This window comes from Pleurodeles waltl, chromosome 5 (genome assembly GCF_031143425.1).
Source record: "Pleurodeles waltl isolate 20211129_DDA chromosome 5, aPleWal1.hap1.20221129, whole genome shotgun sequence".
NCBI classification, from domain to species: domain Eukaryota; kingdom Metazoa; phylum Chordata; class Amphibia; order Caudata; family Salamandridae; genus Pleurodeles; species Pleurodeles waltl.
In genome coordinates, this window is record NC_090444.1 from 1,776,573,079 (window position 1) to 1,776,580,885 (window position 7,807).

Below are 7,807 nucleotides of genomic sequence, written 5' to 3' on the forward strand. Positions count from 1 at the left end.
AGTGGAGTTGCCCGCCCCCTCCGGCCAAGGCCCCACTTTTGGCGGCAAGGCCGGAGGAAATAAGGTGTCCGGAGCTGAGGTGACTCTAACTTTTAGAAATCCTCCATCTTGCAGATGGAGGATTCCCCCAATAGGGATAGGAATGTGACCCCCTCCCCTTGGGAGGAGGCACAAAGAGGGTGTACCCACCCTCAGGGCTAGTAGCCATTGGCTACTAACCCCCCAGACCTAAACACGCCCTTAAATGTAGTATTTAAGGGCTCCCCTGAACCTAGGAACTCAGATTCCTGCAACCTAAGAAGAAGAGGACTGCTGAGCTGAAAAACCCTGCAGAGAAGACGGAGACACCAACTGCCTTGGCCCCAGCTCTACCGGCCTGTCTCCCCCCTTCGGAAGAAAACTGCTCCAGCAACGCTTTCCCCAGGACCAGCGACCTCTGAATCCTCAGAGGACTGCCCTGCTCTAAAAGGACCAAGAAACTCCTGAGAACAGCGGCCCTGTTCACCCAAGACTGCAACTTTGTTTCCAAAGGAGCAACTTAAAGACAACAGCGTTTCGCGCCAGAAGCGTGAGACTTGCAACCCTGCACCCGGCGACCCCGACTCGACTGGTGGAGAAACAACACTTCAGGGAGGACCCTCCGGCGACTCTGAGACTGTGAGTAACCAAAGTTGTCCCCCCTGAGCCCCCACAGCGACGCCTGCAGAGGGAATCCCGAGGCTCCCCCTGACCGCGACTGCCTGACTCCCAGATCCCGACGCCTGGAAAAGACCCTGCACCCGCAGCCCCCAGGACCTGAAGGATCGGAACTCCTGTGCAGGAGTGACCCCCAGGAGGCCCTCTCCCTTGCCCAGGTGGTGGCTACCCCGAGGAGCCCCCCCCTTGCCTGCCTGCATCGCTGAAGAGACCCCTTGTTCTCCCATTGATTCCAATTGAAAACCCGACGTGTGTTTGCACACTGCACCCGGCCGCCCCCGTGCTGCTGAGAGTGTACTTTCTGTGCTAACTTGTGTCACCCCCGGTGCCCTACAAAACCCCCCTGGTCTGCCCTCCGAAGACGCGGGTACTTACCTGCTGGCAGACTGGAACCGGGGCACCCCCTTCTCCATTGAAGCCTATGCGTTTTGGGCACCATTTTGAACTCTGCACCTGACCGGCCCTGAGCTGCTGGTGTGGTAACTTTGGGGTTGCTCTGAACCCCCAACGGTGGGCTACCTTGGACCCAAACTTGAACCCCGTAGGTGGTTTACTTACCTGCAAGAACTAACAATTACTTACCTCCCCTAGGAACTGTGAAAATTGCACTGTCTAGTTTTAAAATAGCTATATGTGTTTTATTTGAAAAGTATATATGCTATTGTGATTATTCAAAGTTCCTAAAGTACTTACCTGCAATACCTTTCATTTGAGATATTACATGTAAAATTGGAACCTGTGGTTCTTAAAATAAACTAAGAAAATATATTTTTCTATACAAAAACCTATTGGCCTGGAATTGTCTGAGTGTGTGTTCCTCATTTATTGCCTGTGTGTATGTACAACAAATGCTTAACACTACTCCTTTGATAAGCCTACTGCTCGACCACACTACCACAAAATAGAGCATTAGTATTATCTCTTTTTGCCACTATCTTACCTCTAAGGGGAACCCTTGGACTCTGTGCCTACTATTCCTTACTTTGAAATAGTGCATACAGAGCCAACTTCCTACAATACTTGAATATGTTTCCGCTATTATTTTAGGCAGCTCCCGTTCCTGATCTTGTTGCGGTACGTCACGGAGGCGCATGCGCACTGCAAGTGCAACTGCTTCCCCTTTAATGTTACTTAGGATGATTGAAGAAACTGTGGCAAAATAGCCCATCAGTTGCATTCCCAAATTTAGGGCCGGGGCAGCCCCGTATTCATCTTGAATTTGTTTAAGCACTTCCGGTAGGTTGGCAAGTGTCGGTGTACCGTGTGCCGTTGTATAGAGCGCTGCAAATACCGTGCCCCATGTATTACAGTGTTCAACTGTAGGGACCATCCCAAAGGGCAAGCACATAGTCAATATTCTATGTTTATCCTGAGGTCCCGTATGGGGAAATACTGCTTCCAGCGTATTAATTTTTTGTGCTAGCCAGAATGGAGTCTCCTCTCGTTTGGCCGGGACCTTACCCATAATTGAATGTACAGTCACCGGATTTATACCTGGTGTTACTGCATGTGGTTGTGCTGGAGCAGCACCCGTTGGGTTTGTATTTAAAGTTTGCATCACAAATTGCACTAATCGTCTGTATATTGCTATTAACTCAATGTATAAGCGTCGAACCTCAGCTACTGCTAAATTCGCAACCGCAGGATCTGGTGTTTATGTAGACAATAAAGGCCAGGTAGGACCGTCATTACTTAGTGGACCTAACCTTACTGGTAATATTGTATGGGGTAGGGCGCCATCAAGCCAATTATTATGTTCTTGATAAGATAAAGGTATCTCTAAATATGCGTACGCCCTGTATTGTCCAGACGCGTTCGCAACTGTATATGTGTGAAATGTATTTGAGTTTCCATCAACTGCTGGAAATGTGACCCAAGAGTAAAAAAGCTCTGTTCTAAAAGCTGCATGGGCGTCCACCACAAACGTGACTGGATCTCCCTGGGCCGTGAAGCCATTTGCTAGTAAGTGTGCTGTGAGAGGTTGTCTCATGTTAACAGCTATTTGTACAACCTGGAGAATCGCCATCATAAAGCACTAAGAGTTCAGAGAAGGCACATCAAGATGTTTTTTTTTTCCTTTTAAAGTTCAAGCTTGAACAACCGCCAGCTGAAAATAGGATCACCTATATGGCTTTGGTGGAAATCCTCAGTACCACGGATGTCTCCGTATACGGAACTGAGGTGTCATTTTATAAAATGAGACTGAGATATATTCCGGAGGACCCGAAAATTAGAGCCTGACCAAACGTTGGCGGCGCCATGTTGCGTAGGCTCTCATTATCTTAATGAGACTACTGGATTTTGAGCAGCAAGATCGTCCACAATGTGGGGGACTGAGTCTGACCCACGGTGGATGACCCTTGTCACTCCAAGTCCGGGTTTTGCTCCGGCTAACTAGCAGTGCCTCATCTCTCCCAAATGGCAGAGACAATTGGGCAGCCGAGCGCATGAAATATAAGTACTTCTCAGGGAAGTCGTGGTCACTCAGGTTACAACCGGTTCTCTCATACACAATGCGGTCTCATATATAAATGACAAAAAAAAGCAGTATAAGTTTTAAAGACTGGTTTAATAAAACAACTGCATTTTGGATAGCAAAGCGTGAGCCGCAATACCCAGAACTACACAATACAGTAATATTAAAATAGTGACTATGAGAGTGAAACACAAGAATAAGGCTATCATGGTGCCACTATTTTATTCTCTCTCTAAGTTATATTTTGAGCACAGCATGTTAAGCTCTAAGCCTGCCTTTCAGGTTCCCCGGAAGGACATCAACCCTCATACCTGAGCAAAGGCCTGTAATCTGCATCAGCATCTGCAACGGGGCATTCAGCATACAGTTGTGGTTCCCTGGCTGGAATCTCCCTCTTGACCTGTACTAGGACTAGAAAGTGTTTTTATAACTAACACGAATGCTGGAGACTAAACTTCTACCACGTTTACCGGCAATGTACCAGACTGTAGCCTTGACTGAAGCACAGGGCGATAAAGAATGCATTATTTGAGAACACAGTGCTGAACTAAGCTAAACAGTGTGATAGAAGAAATTAAAACAAGACCGTAAAAACTGGTTATTGCAAAATAACAGTGCGAAGCTGAATAAAATATATCTAGGGCAAAGTGCACAGCGGCCTAGTATGTTAAACTAACGTGCATGGAGCTATACATAAAATGGCTACACAGCAGTGGGAGGCGGTTGCGGCTCTGAATGAGGCAAGGTCTTTGCTGGGTTGGCTGTTCCTCCATTTTTTTCTCTAAACATTTGCGAGTACGCTTTAATTCTTGGAGTTTGGTGGTGAACCAGCTGGCCTTCTTAGGTATACTTTTGGCCGATGTCAGCCGGAGAGGGGCTAGAGTGTCGGCGCATTCGGTGATCCATGCGGTGAGGTTGTGCGCTGCTATGTTGGTGTCGTCAGATGGGGGAGGGAGGGATTTGGCGAGCAATGAGGTGCGTTGCTCGTTGGTGATTTCATTCCATTTCCTGTGGGGGGTCCTGGAGGTGCGGCTCCGGTGATTGTGAAGTGAATGCAGCGGTGGTCGGTCCAGTCTGGGGTGGAGATGGTCCTGCTGGTGATCCGGTTGCTTGAGGTGAACATGGGGTCCAGAGTGCGTCCTGCGATGTGTGTGGGTGCGGAGACCAGTTGTCTGAGGCCGAGGGTAGCGAGGTTGTCGAGTAGAGCGGTGGTGTTTGGGTCAGTGCGGTCCTCAAGGTGGAAGTTCAGGTCGCCGAGGTGGAGGTAGTCGACTCCCGCCAGGGCCTGGGGGCTAGCAATGTCTACGACGTCATCTACAAAAGCTGGGTGGGGGCCGGGTGGCCTGCACACCAGGGTGCCGTGGATGGAGGAGTTGTGGTTGGAGTGGACCAGGAAGTGAAGGTGTCCCATGGTGGTGCAGTGATCTTCTTGGACGGCCTTAGCACGTAGTGAGTACTTGTGTACAATATCAAGTCCTCCGCCTGGGTGGGAGGGCAGGTCCCTACTTAGGATGCTGTAACCGTCGGGAATGGCGATTTCTGCACCCGAGGTGGGTTTGGTCCAGGTCTCGGTGAGGAAGGCGATGTCTGGTCGGGTGGTTTCGATCTGGTCCCAGAGTTTGGTGGCGTGTTTGTGGAGGGAGCAGATGTTCAGGAGTAGGCAGTAAATGGAGTTGTGGAGGTTTTTGGTATCTTTGTGTGTGGCGAGTATCTTCGGGTTGTTGAGGTTTGTTAAGGCTTCCTTAATGTCTGTTTAGTGATATCTTGGATTCCCACCCAAGCGATAAATCACGCTAGTTCTTATTGTCATAAACTATTTAAAAGACAGAGCTCTGTTTTGTTTCATTTAAGCGATTAATCTTTCTTTACCTTGAAATTAAGTTACTTGCTTGAAAATTTCAGAAGAACCCGAACTGGTTTTTTTCACCTTTCTTATTTTCTCTCTCTTTTACAGGAAATACAGGATCGTTAGCAGAAGACAGAAGAGAGCTGGGACTCTGCAGGAAGCTGACCGGAGGGCGAGGATCGCCAGAACTCGACTGGAGGACAAGAAATGCTGGAACCCGTCTGGAAGCTGGTCGGAGAAAAAGGAACTGCGGAACTCGACTGAAGGCAGGCTGGAGAACAAGGAACTTGACTTGCACTGGAACTCGGCTGGAGAACAAGGAACTCAACTTGACTGAAAACAGGTGGCAGAGCAATAGGTACAAAGAAACGCAAGGCCTCAGACTCACAAGCATCCTAAATAATCAAATGTGCACGTGCCTTTTGGCAGTTGACTGCTTGTTAAGGAAATGAGCAAATATCCTCCTGATTGTGGCAAATGTTCAATAAAGATCACATTGTAAAGAGCACATCTTTTGGCAATTATAGTTGGAGCAGGTGGAATACAATGTGCATGATCAACAGGCATTGGTTATAATAAATTAGACATTTAACAAGCATTGGTTATAGCAAACTTGATATTCAAGGATGTAATGAATATACCCAAATAAGTCTGAATGTTGCAAGCAACAGCAACTTACTGTAATCGAGCTCCTGGATGTGCTAGTGAACCCACAACAGGTTTCCTCAAAACAAGGGGTATATTTAATCAACCTAGGGAATAGGACAGGGAGCAGAAAATAATGAGATTAGTCAAACATCCTGAAAACGCCCACTATTGGTTTTTCGTTTTTTAAATCTCATTTATGTACACATACCATTGTTGCTCGGTTATATTGCTTTTGTTGTCTAGCAACTTGTGATTGATATTTGATATGTCAAGCATAATGAATTGATTTTAAAGAATACTGTTCTTTTGTTAAACAATAGTGTACTCTGGATATTTAATTTGTTCCTTTTGAAATAATTAAATCACTCTTTAAATTCACTGATTGCCCTCATTTTCGTGAATGGATCAAACCCCATACTATAAGCACCAAAGCAAGGAAATATGATAAGCAGGAGACTTGTTGTTACCATCCTTAGTGCCTATCTCATCCAGCCCCATGTTTTTCAACTTGCTTTATGTTATACCATATAAAAGTGAAGTAATGGGATCTTGATTGAGGGGGGGTGTCCTAATTTATACCTTTCAATGTATGTGCATTGATACATAGCCTCCATGGATAATAATTCACTAGGCAAGCAGCCTTTCAAATTGTTTCCTCTAGTAGAGAAAATCTTGAACTTACTTCTGGCCTAGTTTACACCGTTATCTGTCATCAGAAAGAGATAGGTGTTCTATTTGCTGTTTGGCAAGTGCATTATAGTGACAGAACTGCACATAATGGTCGACATAATATGGGCCAAGTTGTCACAGAGTACCCTGTGTGGCAAAACATAAAGCATTTAGTCGTTTTTGAAGTGCTCTTTAGGGAATTTGGGACAGTCTTCACCAGCATATTTATCTAAGTTTCAAAGACAAATATAGTCTCTCAAGGAATCTAGGCCTGGAGGCATCCTTGGATACCTCCAACTTGCATCCATAACCCGGGCGAAGTTGCATTTAGCACAGTGAGTGTGTTGAAGGCACATGAAAGACATGTCTTCTTGAGCATCAGGTGGCTGCCACAGAAGGCATTAATAAACGTTCACTTGGCAAGTATAAGATATTAGTCAGTACTTTGAAGGACGCAGAGACATTAACAGGTAAGAAAAGCTAAAACTAGGTGTTGTTTCATAGATATATCGCAAAGGTAGAAGGCAGATAGTCACAAATATGTCATCACTTCATCTTCACCAAAAGGCTCAACACCATGGGCATCGCACTAGTGTCAATACTCTATGACTTCCCCATTCAGCTAATCCGATTGCTCCAAACCATACAGAATGCGGCAGCCAGGCAGAAATCTTTCAGACACCTCCGCTCAGCTGGACTCCTAGTTGCACACATCCCATGCATATGCATCTGGTGCTTTCTCCTACCTTGCTTTGAAAGCCAGGAAGGAACTGCCCCTACATATCTTCTCTACCTCCAACATTCTTGAATTCTGCAACAAGATAAAGACTTGGCTCTTCAACTAGGCAAGTCCATGGGTTGGTCAAGACTGCACCTGTGTCATTGGCAGAATACCCTCCCAGGTGGTAGCAAGTTTTAAAAAATACACATACCATTACACAGAAATCTGCAACCAATACTACACATAGGGGTCATATTTATGGCCTGCTTGCCGTGTTTGTCCTCTGTCAGAATGTAGTAGATGTTCTGTTTGCCTTGTCACAAGTGCATTACAGTCACAGCAGTGCACATAATGGTGGATATGCCACATTGTCACAGAATACCCCGCATGCCAAAAACTAACGCCCCTAGTAGTATTGGACATGCTCTTGGGGACCTTAGGATGGTCTTCCCCAGCATGTTTACCTTAGTCTTGAAGGTGGATATGCTCACTCAGTTTAGGACCTGAGCCTCGCCGGGCACGCAATACCCAAATCACATCTAGAAACCGGAATGAGTTGATTCAGCACAATCAGTGCCTTAAAGGCGCATGAAAGATACATCTTCCCGAGTCTCATGTGGCTGTCATGGGAGGCATTAGTAAAGGTTCACTTGACACATGTTTGGTGTAGCTCAGAAAGTTGAGAGGGGCAGATACTTGACAGGTAGTAAAGACGTGGTCAAAGATTCTCTTCATTTTGTGAAGCGACAAC

The 7,807-nt window shown here is 46.3% G+C and overlaps 1 long non-coding RNA gene across 1 annotated transcript in view; it reads left to right on the top strand.

Annotated features, from left to right (window-relative positions):
• Nucleotides 1-6,044, top strand: part of LOC138297444 (uncharacterized) — a 28,064-nt gene extending 22,020 nt beyond the window's left edge. Inside the window, exon 2 of the long non-coding RNA XR_011204109.1 lies at nt 5,127-6,044. This is a non-coding gene — a long non-coding RNA (uncharacterized lncRNA). The remainder of the gene's footprint in view (nt 1-5,126) is intronic.
• Nucleotides 6,045-7,807: the final 1,763 nt, after the last annotated feature.